This window comes from Heptranchias perlo, chromosome 24 (assembly GCF_035084215.1).
Source record: "Heptranchias perlo isolate sHepPer1 chromosome 24, sHepPer1.hap1, whole genome shotgun sequence".
In the NCBI taxonomy this organism is placed as follows: domain Eukaryota; kingdom Metazoa; phylum Chordata; class Chondrichthyes; order Hexanchiformes; family Hexanchidae; genus Heptranchias; species Heptranchias perlo.
Genome location: NC_090348.1, coordinates 13,115,305 through 13,123,229, shown reverse-complemented (window position 1 = coordinate 13,123,229; position 7,925 = coordinate 13,115,305). Strand labels below are relative to the sequence as shown.

The 7,925-nt window shown below is 43.4% G+C and overlaps 1 protein-coding gene across 2 annotated transcripts in view; it reads left to right on the top strand.

Moving 5' to 3' along the window:
• The first annotated feature begins 316 nt into the window (after positions 1–316).
• bpgm (2,3-bisphosphoglycerate mutase) overlaps positions 317–7,925 on the top strand; it is a 32,226-nt gene continuing 24,617 nt past the window's right edge. The window contains exon 1 of one of the 2 annotated variants that reach the window (XM_068004785.1): positions 317–384. The gene's annotated coding sequence lies outside the window, so the exon portion shown is untranslated. Of the gene's footprint in view, positions 394–7,925 lie in introns of both variants that reach the window. The other variant, XM_068004784.1, reaches the window with a different exon arrangement.

The window sequence follows — 7,925 nt, the reverse complement described above, 5'->3', positions numbered from 1 at the left end:
ATTTTGGAATATATGTTTTAAAAAAAATTACCTGCCTGTAGCAAGCCCAACAAGAAGGGAGGCAGTTCTGGATTTCGTTTTAGGGAATGAAGCTGGGCAGGTGGACTTGAAGTGCAGTGACCCTCAGGGCTTAGGGACCAAGAGCCGGAACGTGGGATTGAGCTGAGCAGCTCTTTTTTGGGCCAGCACCGACACAATGGGCCGAATGGCCTCCCTCTGCGCCCGAACTGTCGAGGTGGCACTCTGATTGGACCGCCTGTGACCCCGCAGGGGATGAGGCTGGTGGAGAGGCTGCCTGTGATTAGCCAGCGCCGGTTGCTGGGATACAGCGGCCGGCTCGTTGTGGATGAGACGGCGGCGACGGTGCCGGAGCGGCCGGGCGGGGTGAGTGAGGTGAGGAGAGGGAGAGGGAGGGGGGCAGATGCCGGGCCTCGGCGGAGGCAGCGACTGAGCGGACTCGTCACGCACGTAATTTGGAGTCTCTCAGGCGTCCCTCTGGTCGGGGGAGGGGCGGTGCTCGGAGTGCCGGGGGTATATTGAGAGGCGGAGCCGACCGTGGCGTCTCGCTGCTCGGCGGCAGGGCTGGCGGGGCGAGGCGAGGCTGGTCATATCAGGGGTCGGCTCTTCTTGAGTTTTTGACGGGGGTCACCTGTCAGTCTGCAAACCAAGGGGTCCAGGCCCCAAAAACAGAGCGAGATTGGCAGCATCAGAGACTCTGGCATCAAATCCAATAATGTCCCTACACTTAATAATTTAATATCAATGAGGTTCCTCCCGCCTCACAGTTATTAGAAGGTGAAGGGGCTATAACATCACTTCAAAGGGGGAGATGGAAGAATACACACAAAAAAATGGGGGCAGGGAAATCAGATTAGAGGCGATAGCGCCAGTTGAAGATTAGCACAGGAACATTGAGCCAAATAGCGCCCTTCTCCGTTGTAATTTCTATGATTCTATAAACTAAAACTGTGTTTGTACCTTTTGAGCTATTGTGGTTTCTGCAAACACAAACTAAGGGAGCTTTGGTCTGTGTTTTATTGGTTTGCAATCAGATAGATTAATGGATCATTACATTTTGATGTACATTGTTCAAGTTTTAAACAGTGCAGCCCCATGTGCAATATTGAGAAATGGGGGGAGGGTGGGGAGAGAGAGGAGAACATGCACAATCCATACTATTTCCAAATTTCTGTAACTCCAAAAGAGGTGCTGACGTTTTAAAATTTGTGAATGACATTCTGAACCTGGGAAAGGGTTAAAACTAACTCTGAAATTGGGATAGTAGAGAGGTTTGGTAAAACCATTTAGGAGCTGATCCAGAAAACTGGTATTGTTGTGCTAATAGTGTGTGTTTTGCCAAAGTTAATAAGCTCTCTGGCTACCCTGGGAAACTGGCTCATCAGTGATGATATCAGTGGTTTTGGAGAGGGGGAGGCAGGAAATGATGGGTTTTAACTGGGCAGCAAATTTACATTTTTTTTTACAAGGTAACCAATCTATTTGACGTTGTTCCATGTGGATGTTGGGCGGTTCACTTTGATCAGAAACTGCACAAAATGTCATCTTAAAAAGAAATACATGATAAGGCTTGATTGTAGCAAAATAGTCTGTCCACATTTGCTGCAACGGCTTGGGTGAGGTGCTAGAGGGTTCGCTGTGCCTACGGAATTGTAACCCACCATGATACAAGAGAAGAAGAGAAAAAGCACTGCTTGGGCTGAGCTTTAATTTTGTTCTTAAAGCATAATTTAGGCATTCTACCACGTAATTATTGATCTGCAGACTGAAGTGTTCCTTATTGATTTTCAAGTGCGCACTGGTCTGCAGGGTGCAGCACAATACAAACAATCTGTATATTTTGCACAGCTCATACTGTAACCTTCCTCCCAAAGTAAGGAAATAAAACACAAAATGGTGGACAGTGACTCTCAACTGATTTTAGGCTCGCTGACCCCTTTAAGTGGCTTGGCCAAACATTTGGTACTCAAGTTCAGGAGCCAAACTATAGATGAGCAGGTGTTTCTTTAGGTTTAATTTTATCTTCTATGTAATCTGGCCATTCATCTCATGGATGTTTGTTGGATCTTTCTGGTCTCAAAATGGCTGTTCTATTTGTCTGCATAAGTCACTGTACTTCAAATTAGTTCATTGTGTGGGGCCCCTTTTCAGACATTTGAAATGTGATAAGGTGTTATATAAATGCAACTCAGCCTTTTTAATCCAATTTATTCAAATTCTGGCAAAGAAACAATCTTCAGGTGGCTCTTACAATGAAAGATTGGAGCAGTGGTTTACCTTGTAACATGAATATTACTATGAAACACCTAAATTTACACACTGTCTCATGTAAATATTTTGTTGTCCCAGTAATGTGAAATCTAGTGCAATGGTGTTGGTGATCATTTTACTGTTCAGTAGTACTTGTAGTTTTCAGTGATCAATCTGAAAGTTTAGTTTGAATGTTAGTGATTTAAAACTTTACAACCTAAAGGCTCAGTGAAGTTTAAATTTGTTTCACCAGTTTAAGGTTTATTTTATAGTGAAATTATGAGAAGATTATTCTGTAATGGTTAGAGGAAATGCTGATCCATTTTGAATGAAATAAACCACAAACACACACACCCATACACATTGCTAGACTTTAAATTACACAGTGCTTGAGTTTAAATTGTATGATTCAAGAACTTGCATTGATATAGCACCTTTAACATAGAAAAACATCCCAAAGTGTTAGAGATATAATTTTTAAAAATTGAATCAGTACCTGTGAGAATCTGTTGTCCATTTGAATCATTACTGGGGCAACAAAATATTTACATGAGACAGTGTGTAATTTTAGCTGTTTCATAGTAATATGTTACAAGGTAAACCACTGCTCCAATCTTTCATTATAAGAATACACTGTGACATGTATTGATGCAAAGCAAAATTAAACTAACTAAAATTTGCCTCAGAAATTCCACCAGAATAATAAAACTTGTTTCAAGAATGCAGTATATTTTGGGTGATTGTTAAAAAAATACTAGAGTTCTAATAGTTTGTCATTTGCATTTTTAAAAATCTCTTCAACCTATTAGCCTAATGTAAGGTAGACTGCGACCTATATATTAGCCTAATGTAGGTAGAGTGTGACCTGTTTATTAGCCTAATGTAGGTAGAGTGCAATATTTTTCAGGCATATAGATGATCTGTTGCTATCATCTGATTCAATGAATGCATTTATCCTTGAAGCATGTTCCACTGCAACCTTTTGTGTGGTTTACATTCAATGTAAAGTTGGGTTGGGGCTATTTTTTTAATGCTGGATAGCTGCTTCCGTAATTGTTCTATGTGAGTTAAATCTGTAGGGATTTCTAACAATTGGGTGAGAATTCTCCCCCCCCACCCCCCCCCCCCCAACATAGGAATGTCTTTGACTACAAAAAAAAATACCCACCTTTGAAAAAAGGTCGTCAAATTACAGGAATGAGGCTCGTTTATCAACAAAAACTGCCACGGAGGCAGTCCCACTAACTTTTAATGTTGGCCATGACATGATCCTAGAATGCATTCTCCCTTGTACCGTCCCTATTCTAGTTAGCTCTCCTCTAGTTGATGCAGAATATACAAAGGTGTTTATTACGTATGTTAATCATGAGCAAAAGACAGAGAGAGACAGGTCTTACTACGTGAAGGATGCTGCAATCAAGAATGATCAAATTTAAACTAGAAATTGATGTCCCTGTTGGGATTGTCTCGTATCCACCCTCGGATTTCCCTTCCTAATGAAGCAATTTCATTAAAATGGCTGACCCAGCTCCCCACCATAGTGATGCATTCCTATCCATTATTGTTGTCAATGCTCACTCCTCGCCACCCCTCCTGCGGTATGATATTTAATTGTTAACTCTTCCAACTTCCACAGTCAGAATGGATGCAGGGAGAGGAGATTTTAAATCCGCAGCAGCCATAACTGGAGTGGAGAGCGAGGTTGCCATTTAAATATCAAAACAGAGGAAGTGTAGATAGGATTTGCTGACTAAAGTGAGAAAGGTCAGAGAAGGCATGTATTTATGGACACAAGGTGATGTAAAGCTTGAAGTTTAATGGATAGAAGTTTTGTAATAATTCTCATCTTAGGGCTTTTTTTGAGGGGGGGATCTGGGGCATCATCTTGTATGTGGGTATATACAGTAACATTTTTTCCTCATTCGACATCTTTGACCTACTCCAGGAGTCTGATTCAGTGGTACTTGGGCATATTGATCAGTTAGAGCAGACTGGAAATTGAAAATTATTCATGGTTGAGTACAGATATGAGCTATTTTCATAGTATGACTATTCTTCTGAAAATGCTGCCTCATCTGATTTAAAATTACTCCCATGTTGAATTGCAACCCTACTGGGGTGGCTTTTACACATTACATGAAAGTTTTGTTTGTGAAGTGTAACAATGTTAAATACATTAAACTAATTGTTATCAGCCTTTTATTTAGAAATAGCAGACCCAGGTGTTTGTGTCTCACTGGACACACACAAGCCCCTAACTAAATTGTCATGAATAGTTTATTTTGTCATAACGATGAGACATTTTCAGCATATATTCTGAAGTCAGTCTTTCCCTTCAATAATTGAGATGTAGACAGTGAGAAGGGAAAGGATCTGAAGTTATTTACTGGATTCAAAGTGAAGTCATGGCAATTTGAAACTATAAGCAAAATAATCAAACACTAGGATGCATCTTATGGTCATTTTGATTATAAGTTGCCCGTATAACTTGAGACTGGATGTAGAATATTTTGGGCATTCTACCTTAAGAAATACATTCTTTGATTGTTGAGAGAAGAGGAACTGGTATGATTCCAGGACTTGCAGAGCTGAACTTATTTTAAAGGAGAAAAGAAAATTAAGGAGGCCATGATCCATGTGACACTGATTTAAAAAGAGGGACTATTTATTTCCTGCTGTTAATGAATTCCAGCACCCCTGTAGGTGGGAATTTGAAACATGGTTAGACCATAACCTGGTCCTGTGTGATTGGCATGGTTGGTTAAAGACCAGTGCCCAGAGTTTATTGCCTTATCTAGCTCAAGCTGCTAAGAATGCAATTTCCCAGGTGAGAAATGCTAACTTAGAGTGTAATGATTCAAAATAGGGTACATCTGTTGATAAACTTAGCTGGTTTCAATTTCAAAGGACATGTCTGCCTTGTTTGTCTGATTAACTCTTTGTGAACTGTTCAGTATCTCTCCAATACTGCTTGCTTCTATAAATAACTCTTTAATAAATAAACCTGTAACAGTTTACACTGTTGCAAATATTGTCTAACATTGTTGATAGTATCTGTCTTTCAAATTGATGTGGAATTCTAAGTAGCACCTGATAGGAAGTTTACAACAGACAGTGGACAGTATTGCATATACTAAACAGCCTGGCTAAAGTGTGTGAACATAAGGGAGGATCAGCTTGCCTATGGAATTTGCCGTTTGTGATGAGATCAAGAAGAGGTTTGGGATGAGGCATGACTCTTAAAGGGTATTTTTGGTAATTTTTTATGCTGCCAACATGGACCTACAAATATAAGAAGGGTCAAAAGCAAAATACTGCGGATGCTGGAAAACTGAAATAAAAACAGAAAATGCTGGAGAAGCTCAGCAAGTGAGGCAGCATCTGTGGAGAGAGAAACAGAGTTAATGTTTCAGGTCAAAGACCTTTCGTCAGAACTGGAAGATGTTAGAGTTAAAGTTTTTAAGCAAGTACAGAGCCAGGGAAAGAGGGGAGGGAGGAGATAACAAAAGGGAAGGTCTGTGATAGGGTAGAGGGCAAGAGAGATTAAGTGACTAAAGGGATGATGGTGCAAGGCAAGGAGGGTGGTAATGGGACAAGTTAAGAAACAAAAAGACCGGTCAGGAGTAACTGTAAATGGCAGCAGCAGAACCATTACCAGCACTTGCTGTCCAAAAAAATGGGAGCAGTGGTTATGATCTGAAGTTATTGAAATCATTGTGGAGTCCGGAAGGTTGTAAAGTGCCTAAACAAAAGATGAGGTGCTGTTCCTCGAGCTTACGTTGAGTTTCATTGGAATAGTGTAAGAGGCCGAGGTCAGAGTGGGAGTGGTACAGTAAATTAAAATGGCAAGCGACTGGCAGGTCAGGGTCACGCTTGCGGACGGAGAAGAGGTATTCAGTATAGCGATCACCCAGTCTGCGTTTGGTCTCCCCAGTGTAGAGGAGACCGCTTTGTGAACAGCAAATACAGTATACTAAATTGAAAGAAGTACAAGTAAAGTGCTGATTCACCTGGAAGGAATGGTTGGGGCCCTAGACAGTGGGAAGGGAGGAGGTGAAGAACAGGTGTTACATCTCCTGCGCTTGCACGGGAAGTTGCCATGGGAGGAGAGCAGGTGTTGGAGGTGATGGAAGAGTGGACCAGGATGTTATGGATGGAGCTATCCTTTCAGAATGCTGAAAGGGGAATGGAAGATGTGTTTGGTGGTGGGATTGCACTGGAGGTGGCGGAAATGACAGAGGATGATACGTTGAATGTGGAGGCTGGTAGGGTGGAAGGTGAGGACAAGGGGGACCCTATCATGGTTCTGGGAGGGAAGGGAAGGGGTAAGGGCAGAAGTGCGGGAAATAGTACAGACACATTTGAGGGCCCTGTCAACTACAGTGGAGGCGAATCCTCGGTTGAGAAAAAAGGAGGACATATCGGAAGCACTGGTGTGGAAGGTGGCATTGTCAGTGCAGATGTGACAGATGGAGAAACTGAGAAAAGGGAATAGAATCCTTACAGGAAACGGGGTGGGAGGAAGTGTAATCAAGGTATCTGTGGGAGTCGGTGGGCTTATAGTAGATATTGGTTGACAGCCTATCCCCAGAACTGGAGATAGAGAAGTCGAGGAAGGAAAGGGAAGAGTCGGAGATGGACCATGTGAAGGCGAGTGAAGCGTGGAAATTGGAAGCAAAGTTGATGAAATTTTCCAGTTCGGGGCAAGAGCAGGAAACTGCACCGATACAGTCATCAATGTACTGGAAAAAGAGGTGAGGGAGGGGACCTGAGTAGGACTGGAACAAGGAGTGTTCCACGTATCCCACAAAAAGGCAGGCATAGCTGGGACCCATACAGATTCCCATAGTGACACCTTTTTTTTGGAGGAAGTGAGTGGAGTCAAAGGAGAAGTTGTTCAACGTAGGAACAAGTTCTTTTTTTAAATTTGTTCATGGGATGTGGGCGTCGCTGGCGAGGCCAGCATTTATTGCCCATCCCTAATTGCCCTTGAGAAGGTGGTGGTGAGCCGCCTTCTTGAACCGCTGCAGTCCGTGTGGTGACTGTTCTCCCACAGTGCTGTTGGGAAGGGAGTTCCAGAGTTTTGACCCAGCGACGATGAAGGAACGGTGATATATTTCCAAGTCGGGATGGTGTGTGACTTGGAGGGGAACATGCAGGTGGTGTTGTTCCCATGTGCCTGCTGCTCTTGTCCTTCTAGGTGGTAGAGGTCGCGGGTTTGGGAGGTGCTGTCGAAGAAGCCTTGGCGAGTTGCTGCAGTGCATCCTGCAGCCAGGCGGAGGAGGGTGGTGGTGGATGGGGACTGGTTGGGCCTCCGTTCAAGGAAGAAGCGGAGGGACCGTGGGCCATACTGGTGGGGGATGGAGGTGCAGAGGGACTGGACGTCCGTGGTGAAAAGTAGACAGTTAGGGCCTGGGAACTGGAAACTGTTTAAGTGGCGGAGGGCATCAGAAGAGTCGCGGATGTTGGTCGGAAGAGATTGGACTGTACAAGGGGAGAAAAAATAGAGTTGAGATAGGAGGAAATAAGTTCCATGGGGCAAGAACAGGCTGAAACGATGGGTCTCCCAGGGCAGTCCTGTTTGTGGATCTTGGGAAGGAGGTAGAAACGGGCTGTGCGGGGTTGGGGGACTGTGAGGTTGGAGGCTGTGAGGGGAA